General features: G+C 47.8%; 1 long non-coding RNA gene across 1 annotated transcript; it reads right to left on the reverse strand.

The window, feature by feature from the left end:
* Nucleotides 1-945: 945 nt before the first annotated feature.
* LOC135308418 (uncharacterized) lies at nt 946-4,362 on the reverse strand. Its single transcript, XR_010368852.1, has 2 exons — nt 3,965-4,362; nt 946-2,557 (listed from the first exon to the last, which is right to left on the reverse strand). It is a non-coding gene; the product is annotated as an uncharacterized LOC135308418 (long non-coding RNA).
* Nucleotides 4,363-10,298: the final 5,936 nt, after the last annotated feature.

A 10,298-nucleotide genomic window follows, 5' to 3' on the forward strand; every position in this document is an offset into this window, starting at 1 on the left:
CCTTTGGAGGAAAGGGGCTTGCTTCTCAAGGAAAGTGCTTCCCAGGGAGCGCCCAGTGAGATAGGTGCAAGTTGTTCCCCTTTGGCTCTCGGTGCACCTTTCAGTCCTTGAGGCCCATTGCTCTTGGCAGAGGGGCAGAGGAAGGGAGAAGGCAGTGAAGAGCAGGTTTGGCATCTGCCTGGACCTGCTGACACCAACCCAAGCAGCTGCAGCAGGATGTGTTACCCCCTTTGCACAGAGGCATGAGCAGGAGCATCTCTGTCCAGCCATGAGCCCCAAAGCTCTCTGAGAGCTGTGAATTAAAAGGCCTTTACACACACACTTGTCACATCTTCCTCATCTGCTGTGTTTCAACTCTTGGCAATAGGCATTTGCCTCCTGCTTGGTGGGAGCTGCTGTGGCCCAGGGCCAGCACAGAGCTGGGCTGGGTGGGCCAGGCAGCGTGGAGTATATGGGCTGATCTCGGTGTGTCCCTGTCCTCAGAAAAGGCTTGCAAGGTTTGCCTCCCAAGGTTCCTACTCATTGGCCCTCCCTGTGCATCTTGCAGAGAACATGGTAGGCATTTCTGGCAGCTGGGCATCAGCAGGGCTTAAAATGGGGGCATGTTGTGGAGCAAGCCCAGCTGAGATCCCCTGAGAGGAGCCCAGTGCTCCTTGCTCCTCTCTGCTGACACGTGAGCCTTTGTCTGGGTTCGGGATGGCCCTGGCTGTGTGAGGGGGCTGCTACGTGCACACGAGACAGCCGGTCCTGTCCCGCTGGGTGCCAGCAGTGCCTCGCAGCAGTCCTGCATCCACGTCAGGATGCTAGCCAAGAGAGGCCCTGGAAGGTGAGGCACATGATTTTAAGCTTTTGCAGATATACACAGGGGATGGCCAATGGTGTTCCCTCAGGATACAGCAGTCCTGAGGGGTCTCCCTAATTCAAAGAAATCCTCAGATAAATGCATTATCTGCTAAAAGCCCTTTTATTGAGCTGGTAGGAGGGCAGGGGTCTGCACCCTACCAAAATGCTTTTTGGCCACGTATAAATTTCAGTGGGTTGATGCAGAAATTTGATAAAAAATACCATCCATCTTTACCCTGCTGAGGTGATTGCATAGGCAGGGGGTTAGAAATACATTCTGTCAGATTCCTGTACTTGAAGCTGACGTCCAGGTGCTGGCCAGAGCGATCTCCATGCCCTAAAGCAGCACTTCTTCCTCATGGCTTCCCTGCACAGGGCTCATTCCCTAGGTGCCCTTTGCTCTCCTGCTAGAATGTGTCTAAAGCTTTTTTCAAGTCCCTCTCCTGTCAAGTTAGGCCCACCAGGTTTTTCTCATGCTAACTGGTGCTAAGTACTTACCTGTGTCTGTGCTAAGTACTTGTTTGCTTATGTGAATTGCTTGTGCTTATGTCAAACAAAGGCCCTCTTTCATTCTCCTCTTTATCCTGATGCAAATTCTTTTGCAAGATCCTCTGGACAGTCCACAGTCGTGGTTTGGCCCGGAAATGTGTTTCTGGAAAGGTCTAAGTCCGGCCAATCAGTGGCCAAATTCAAAATTGGCATGTGATGTAGCCACTGAGGATCTGGATACGCCTCTGAGAACACACGGGGGTTAAAAGCAGGAGATTCCCAGAGAACTTCCTCTTTGGGAATCCGGCGTTGGTGAGTAAGGTCTGGCCTCTCCCCTGCCCAGCTGCGTCTGGGTGGGGCAGGGGGAGGCCATGACAGGGAGGAGGCCGGGAGCCCCAAAAGGTGCAGAGGTGGAGGAGAACATGCAGGGGTTGATGAGACTTGGGATGTCTGGGCAGCCCCCCCGGAGAGAGGGACAGAAATTGTGCTGGCAGCTCAGCCGGCCAGAAGCGGGGGATGCGTCGAGAGAAGGTGCCCTGCAGATGTGGGAGTCCTTGGGCAGGCAGAAGTGAACATTTTAACCCCTTTGTGGACTAATAGAAACCTTACAAATACTGAATCCTCCTGAATCAGAATGAGGTGAGAGAGAGATGGGAGATGAAATGGGCAAGCGTGAGGAAAGCTGGAAGAGGAGAGAAGAATCCTGGGTGGAAGAGATGATGGAGTGGCCTTGGGCTGGACTCTTTCTTGTATAGCCATGGACAGACCCGTGTTTTTTCCCTGTGACCCAGAGACTGTATTTAGGGGGAGGCAACACCCGGGAGTCAAGAGTGAAGCAGCGGCATGAACAGAGACGGCTGAAGGGGGTGTGAGATGCCCTCTGTCTCCACGGAGAGGAAGATCTCTATTCACGAGGCCCCTCGGCCCCAGGGGGTGAAATGTGGGGGGGACGGGTGTCCCGAAGTTGAGAGGCTGCTGCTTCTGGAAGTGGGTGGAGCATCTTTAAACGGGGAGCCCTAAAAGCAGTCCTGGCCCGTGTCCAGTGGTGAGAGCACTGGACATGGGGGGGGAGAAGTCACGAGGGCCGATGTTCTCTGTGCGGGGCCATGGGTGACGCGGAAGCACAGGAGGTTTTAATTGTGCTTCCAGGGGAGGCCCATGAGGCAAGGGGGGACTCCTCTCTCCCTGATGGATTTGAGGGTTGATAATTTGAGAGGTGGTGAATCTGTGGAGAAAAGGGAGGGGGAGGAGGAAGGTATCTGGAAGGTTTTCATTCTTAGCTTGGTATGTGTTCCTTTCTAGATTTGTAATAAATAAATTGTTGTGTTTTTCCCTCCATCCCCGAATGGGAGCCTGCTTTGTTCTGTTCCCGGGTCACATCTCACAGCAACCATTTTGGAAATATACCCTTCATGGGGGCCCTGGCATTGTGCCAGGGTCAAACCATGACAGGGGGATTTGGGGTTTTTTGGCTGGATTTTTTGGGGAATTCGGGGTTTTCTGGGCTGGATTTTCTTGGGGGTTTTTGGGGTGCATTTTTAGGGGGATTTGGGATTTTTGGGCTGGATGTTTTTGGTTTTCAGGGGGATTTTTAGGGGGATTTGGGGTTTTTGGGGCTGGATTTTTTTGGGTTTTCTGGGCTGGATTTGGGTGTATTGGGGATGGATTTTTGGGGTGATTTTTAGGGGAATTTGGGGTTTTCTGGGCTGGATTTTGGGGGGGATTTGGGATTTTTGGGCTGGATTTTTTGGAGTTTTCTGGGCTGGATTTTTGGGGGGATTTGGGTGTTTTGGGAATGGATTTTTGGGGGTATTTGGGGTTTTCTGGGGTGGATTTTTAGGGTGATTTGGGATTTTCTGGGCTGGATTTTTTGGGTTTTCTGGGCTGGATTTTTGAGGGGATTTTAGGATCAAAATTTTTTTGTTTTCTGGGCTGGATTTTTAGGGGGATTTTGGATTTTTGAGCTGGATTTTTTGGGGGTTTTGGGCTGGATTTTTGGGGGGATTTGGGGTTTTCTGGGCTGGATTTTTTTGAGTTTTGGGCTGGATTTTTGGAGGGATTTGGGGTTTTTTGGGCTGGATTTTTTGGGTTTTCTGGGCTGGATTTTTGGGGGGATTTTAGGATCAAAATTTTTTTTTGTTTTCTGGGCTGGATTTTTAGGGGGATTTTGGATTTTTGAGCTGGATTTTTTGGGGTTTTTGGGCTGGATTTTTGGGGGGATTTGGGGTTTTCTGGGCTGGATTTTTTTTGAGTTTTGGGCTGGATTTTTGGAGGGATTTTAGGATCAAAATTTTTTTTTGTTTTCTGGGCTGGATTTTTAGGGGGATTTTGGATTTTTGAGCTGGATTTTTTGGGGTTTTTGGGCTGGATTTTTGGGGGGATTTGGGGTTTTCTGGGCTGGATTTTTTTTGAGTTTTGGGCTGGATTTTTGGAGGGATTTGGGGTTTTTTGGGCTGGATTTTTGGGGGTTTTCTGGGCTGGAATTTTTGGGGAAATTGGGGTTTTCTGGGCTGGATTTTTGGAGGGATTGGGGGTTTTTTGGGCTGGATTTTTGGGGGTTTTCTGGGCTGGAATTTTTAGGGGGATTTGGGATTTTTGTGCTGGATTTTTTGGGGTTTTTTTGGGGGCTCACCTGCAGGCCGATGGGCCCGGGGGGGCCGTTGAAGCCCCGCGTGCCCTCGTCCCCTTTGGCCCCAAAATGTCCTTGGGGTCCCCGAGCCCCCGGCTCCCCGTCCGCGCCCTGGGAGGGGAAAATCGGGGGGTCAGAAACCCAAAAATCCCCCCAAAAATCCCCCAAAAAATCCCCCAAAAATCCCCCCAAAAATCCCCCAAAAAATCCCTACGAAAATCCCCGAATCCCCCCCCAAAAAACCCGAATAAACAACACCCAAAATCCCCCCAAAATCACCCCAAAAATCCCCCCAAAAATCCCCGAATCCACCCCAAAAAACCCGAATAAACAACACCCAAAATCGCCCCCAAAATCCCCCCAAAAATCCCCAAATCCCCCCCAAAAAACCCGAATGAACAACACCCAAAATCGCCCCAAAAATCCCCCCCAAAATCCCCAAATCCCCCCCAAAAAACCTGAACAAACAACACCCAAAATCCCCCCAAAAATCCCCCCATCCCCCCCAAAAACCCCAGCAAACAACCCCCAAAATCGCCCCCAAAAACCCGAAAAAACAACCCCCAAAATCACCGCAAAAATCCCCCCAAAAATCCCAAAATTCCCCCAAAAAACCCGAATAAACAACCCCCAAAATCGCCCCCAAAATCCCCCCAAAAATCCCCAAATCCCCCCCAAAATCCCCAGCAAACAACCCCCAAAATCGCCCCCAAAATCACCCCCAAAATCCCCAAATCCCCCCCAAAAAACCCGAATAAACAACACCCAAAATCGCCCCCAAATTGCCCCAAAAATCCCCAAATCCCCCCCAAGATCCCCAGTAAAAAACCCCCAAAATTTGCCCCAAAATCGCCCCCAAATTGCCCCAAAAATCCCTCCCAAAACACCAAAATCCGATCAAAACCCATCCTAAAAATCTTCCCAAATCCTCCCCGCAAAAAATCCCAAATTCCCCCCAAATATTGACCCCAAAATTCCCCTAAAATCCCCAAATTCCCCCAAATTTTACCAAAATTCTTCTAAAATCCCCCAAACTTCCCCAAAATTCCTCTAAAATCCCTCAAAGTCCCTAAATTTCCCCAAATTTCCCCCAAATCCCCAAATTTCCTCCCAAATTTTCCCAAAATCCCCCAAATTTCTCCCCAAAATTCCTCGAAAATCCCCCAAATTCCCCCAAATTCCCCCCAAATCTCCCAAATTTCCCCAAAATCCCGAATTTTCCCCAAAAATTGCCACTCCCCAAAAACCCCAAATTTCCCCTAAAACCCCCCAATTCCCCAATTTCCCCCCTAAAAAGTCCCATTTTTACCCCTAAAACACCAAAATTTCCCCCAAAATCCCAATTTCCCCCCAATTTTCCTTACCAAAATCTCAAATTTCCCCATTTTTCCCCCAAAATCCCCAAATTTTCCCCCAAAATGCCCCAAATTCCCCTAAAATCCCATAAATTCCCCCAAATTTTCCCAATTTTCCCCTAAAATCCCTCAAAGTCCCCCAAATTTTCTCCAAAATCCTCCAAATTTTCCCCAAAATCCCCAATTTTTTTCTCCAAAATCCCCAAAATTCCCCTTAAACCCCCCAAATTCTCCCAAAATCCCAAAAATTCTTCTAAAATCACCAAAATTTCCCCCCAAATTTCCCCAAATTGCCCCAAATTGCTCCCAAATCTCTCCAACATTCTCCTAAAATCCCCAAATTCCCCCAAATCTTCCCCCAATCCCTCAAATTTCCCCAAAATCCCCAAATTTTCCCCCAAATCCCCCGAATTCCCCTAAAATCCCCCAAAATCCCCTAAAATCCCCCAAAATCCCACAAATGTTCCCAAAATTCCCTGAAAATCCCCCAAATTCCCCCAAAATTACTCTAAAATCCCCAAATTCTCCTCAATTTTCCCCAAATTTCCTCTAAAATCACCCAAATGTCCCCCAAAATCCCCCAAATTCCCCCAAATTTTCCCAAATTTCCCCAAAACTCCTGAATTTTCCCTCAAAATCCCCAAAATTTTCCCCAAATGTCTCCAAAATTCCCCTAAATCTTCCCCCAATCCCTCAAATTTCCCCAAAATGCCCAAATTTTCCCCCTAAAATCCCCCAAATCCCCCCAATTTTTCCCAAAATTCCTCTAAAGGCACCCAACTTTCCCCCCAAAATCACCAAATTTTCCCAAAATCCCCCAAATGTCCCCAAAATTCCCCTAAAATCCCCCGAATTTTCCCAAAATTCCTCTAAAATCCCTCAAAGTCCCCAGATTTCCCCCAAATCCCCAATTTTTCCCCCAAAATCCCCCAAATCTCCCCCCAAATCCCCAATTTTTTCTCTAAAATCCCCAAATTTCTCCCCAAAAATCCCCAAAATTCCACTAAAATCCCCCAAAATCCCCTAATTTTTCCCAAAATTCCTCTAAAATCCCCCAAAATCCCATTTTTTCCCAATCCCCCAATTTCCCGAATTCCCCGGAATTGGCCCCAATCTCACGGCGGCTCCGGGGGGTCCCGGCGGGCCCTGCAAAATCCCCAGGTTTGGGCTGAAATCCCCCGGTTTTGGGGTTTTTGGGTGAAATCCCCCAAATTGGGGGTTTTTTGGGCTGAAATCCCCCGGTTTTGGGGTGAAATCCCCCGGTTTTGGGTCTTTTGGGGTGAAATCTCCCAATTTTTGGGTGAAATCCCCAAATTTTGGGTTTTTTTCGGGTGAAATCCCCCAGTTTTGGGGTTTTTTTGGGGTGAAATCCCCCAATTTAGGGTTTTTTGGGTGTGAGACCCCCCAAATTTGGATTTTTTTGGGGTGAAATCCCCCAAATTTGGGGGTTTTTGGGGTGAAATCCCCCAATTTTGGGTTTTTTTCGGTGAAATCCCCCAATTTTGTGGTGAAACCCCCCAATTTTGGGGTTTTTTTTTGGGTTTTTTTCGGTGAAATCCCCCAATTTTGGGGTTTTTGGGGTGTTTTTGGGGTGTTTTTGGGGTTTTTGGTGACTCACGTGCTCCCCCTTGGCGCCTTTGGGGCCTTTGGGGCCCGGCTCGCCGCCCTCGCCCTGAGGGAAATTGGGGGAAAATTCAGGGATTTTGGGAGAAATTCTGGAAATTCGGGAAAAAATGGGAAAATTCGGGAAATTTGGGGAAATTTGGGGAAAGTGGGGAAAATTTGGGGATTTTGGGGAGGAAATTTGGGGAAAATTGGGAAAATTTGGGAATTTTTTTGGAAATTTGGGCAGAAATTGGGGGAAATTTGGGAAAATTCGAGAATGTTGGGGGGAAATTTGGGAATTTTTTGGGGAAAATGGGGGAAATGGGGAAAATTTGGGAATTTTCGGGGGAAATTTGGGAAAATTCAGGAATTTTGGGAGGCAAAGTAGGGAAAATTGGGGAAAATATGGGAAAATCTGAGAATTTTGAGCGGAAATTTGGGGAAATTTTGGGAAAATTTAGGAGGGAAATTTGGGAAAATTTGGGGAAAACTCGGGAAACTTGGGGGGAAATTTGGGAAAATTCAGGAATTTTGGGGGGAAATTGGGGAAAATTGAGGAAAATTCAGGAATTTTGGGAGGGATTTTGGGAAAATTTGGGGAAAATTGGGGAAATTCGAGGGAAAAAATGGGAAAATTCAGGAAATTTGGGAGGGAAATTTGGGAAAATTTGGGGAAAATGAAAAAAATTCGGGAATTTGCGGGGAAATTCGGGATAATTTAGGGAAAATTCGGGAAAATTGGGGAAAATTCAGAAAATTTGGGAGGGAAAATTGGGAAAATTTGGGTAAATTCGAGAATTTTGGGGGGAATTGGGGAAAATTTGGGGAAAATTTGGGGAAAATGGGGAAAATTCAGGAATTTTGGGAGGGAAATTGGGAAAAATTTGGGGAAGAAATTGGGGAAAATTTGAGAATTTTGGGAGGGAATTTTGGGTGGAAATTGTGGGAAAATTGGGGAAATTTGGGAAGAAATTTAGAATTTTTGGGATATTTTGGGAATTTGGGAGGGAAATTGGGGGATTTTGGGGGGAAATTTGTAGATTTTTGGGAATTTTGGGGCTCCTGGGTGGATTTTTTTTGGCATTTTTTAAATTTTTTGGGCTATTTTAGGATAATTTGGGATATTTGGGCTATTTTAGGACATTTTGGGATAATTTTGGGATATTTTGGGGTCCCCACCTTGTCCCCATCATCCCTGAGACCCCCGGGGGGTCCTGAAGGGTCCCGGGGGGGATTTTTGGGGCCATTTTTGGCGATTTTGGGGCTCCTGGGTGGATTTTTGGGGAATTGTTTTGAATTTTGGGGCTCCGTGATGAAATTTTGGGGGATTTTGGGGCTTCCAGGTGATTTTTTGGGGGAATTTTTGGGTTTTTTGGGGATTTTGAGGCTCCTGGGCGGATTTGGGGCATCTCGGGGGGGAATTTTGGGGCCATTTTTGGCGATTTTGGAGCTCCCGAGTGGATTTTTTCGGGGATTTTGGGTTTTTTGGGCCATTTTGGGATAATTTTGGGACATTTTGGGATATTTTGGGGTGCCCACCTTGTCCCTGTCATCCCCGGGCCCCCCAGGGGGTCCTGGAGGGGTCCCGGGGGGGATTTTTGGGGCCATTTTTGGCGATTTTGGAGCTCCCGGGTGGATTTTTTCGGGGATTTTTTAAATTTCTTGGGCTATTTTGGGACATTTTGGGATATTTTGGGGTGCCCACCTTGTCGCCGTCGTCGCCGGGCCCCCCGGGGGGTCCGGCGGGCCCCGGGAGCCCCACGGGCCCCTGGATCCCGTCACGCCCGGGGGCGCCCATCCTGCATTTTTCTCCCTAAAAAAATCCAAAATTTGGGCAATTTCTCCACATTTCTGGGACTTTTTGGGCTCAATTCAAAACCCCCGCAGCGAAAAAACCCAAATTTCAACCCAACCCCCCCCAATTTTACAAAAATGCCAAAAATTTATCCCAAACCCCCAAAATTTTACCCCCAAACCCCCAATTTTCCCCCAAAATCCCGAATTTTTACCCCAAAACCCCCAAAGTGGACCCAAACCACCCAAATTTGACCCAACCCCCCCAAATTTTACCCAAAACACCAAAAATTTCACCCAAAACACCAAAAATTTGACCCCAACCCCCTCAAATTGTACCCAAAATTCCCAAATTTGACCCTCCAAACCCCAAAATTCAATCCCAAAACCCCCAAATTTGACCCAAACCACCCAAATTTGACCGAAACCCAAAACTTTAAGCCCAAAACCCCCGAAATTTCACCCAAAACTCCTCAAAATTCAATCTCCAAACCCCCAAATTTCACCCCCAAACCTCCCAAAATTTGACCCCCAAAACCCCAAATTTGACCCCAAACTCCAAATTTCACCCCCAAAACTCCCAAATTGGACCCAAACCACCCAAATTTGACTGAAACCCCAGAAATTTAACCCCCAAACCTCCCCAAACCCCCCAATTTAACCAAAAATCCCTCAAAATTCAATCCCCAAACCCCCAAATTCGACCCCAAAACCCCGAAATGTCACCCCTAAACCAGACCCAAAACCCAAAAATTTCACCCCAAAACCCCTAAATTTGACCCTAGAACCCCCCAATTTCACCCCAAATTGGACCCAAACCACCCAAATTTGACCCAAACCCCAAAAATTTAACCCCAAAACCCCCCAAATTTCACCCCAAGCCCCCCAATTTTACCCAAACCACCAAAAATTTTACCCCAAATTTGACCCAAAATTCCCACATTTGGTCCCAAAACCTCCAAGTTGGACCCCAAACTCCCCCAATTTTACCCCAAATGTGTCCCAAAACCCCAAAATTTAACCCCAAACGCCAAATTCGCTCCCAGAACACCAAAATTTAACCCCAAATTTAACCCAAAAAGCCCCCAAATTTTCCCCCAAAAATCCCCAAATTCCTCCCCCAAACCCCTCCCAGAACTCCCAGAATTCCCGGAATTTTGGGAATTCCCAAAAAATGGGAACCTCAGCCTCCCCAAAGCCCCCAAATCCCCAAGTTTCTTCCCCAAATCCCCCCCAAATCCTCAAATCCCCCCCCCAAACCCCCAAATTTTCCCCCAAAATCCCCAAATTTCACCTCCCAACCCCTCCCAGGATTTCCAAAATTCCCGGATTTTTGGGAATTTTGGGCTCACCAGGACCCCAAACCCCCCCAATTCCCCCCCAAACTCCCAAATTTCCTCCCCAAACCCCCAAAGTTCCCCCCCCAAAATCTCCAAATTTCCCCCAAATCCCCAAAATTTCACCCCCAAACCCCTCCCAGAATTCTCGAAATTCCTGGAATTTTGGGAATTTTGGGTTCATCAGGACCCCCAAGCCCCCAAATTTCCCCCCAAATCCCCAAATTTTCCCCCAAAACTTCCCCA

Source organism: Passer domesticus, chromosome 10 (assembly GCF_036417665.1).
Source record: "Passer domesticus isolate bPasDom1 chromosome 10, bPasDom1.hap1, whole genome shotgun sequence".
NCBI classification, from domain to species: Eukaryota; Metazoa; Chordata; class Aves; order Passeriformes; family Passeridae; genus Passer; species Passer domesticus.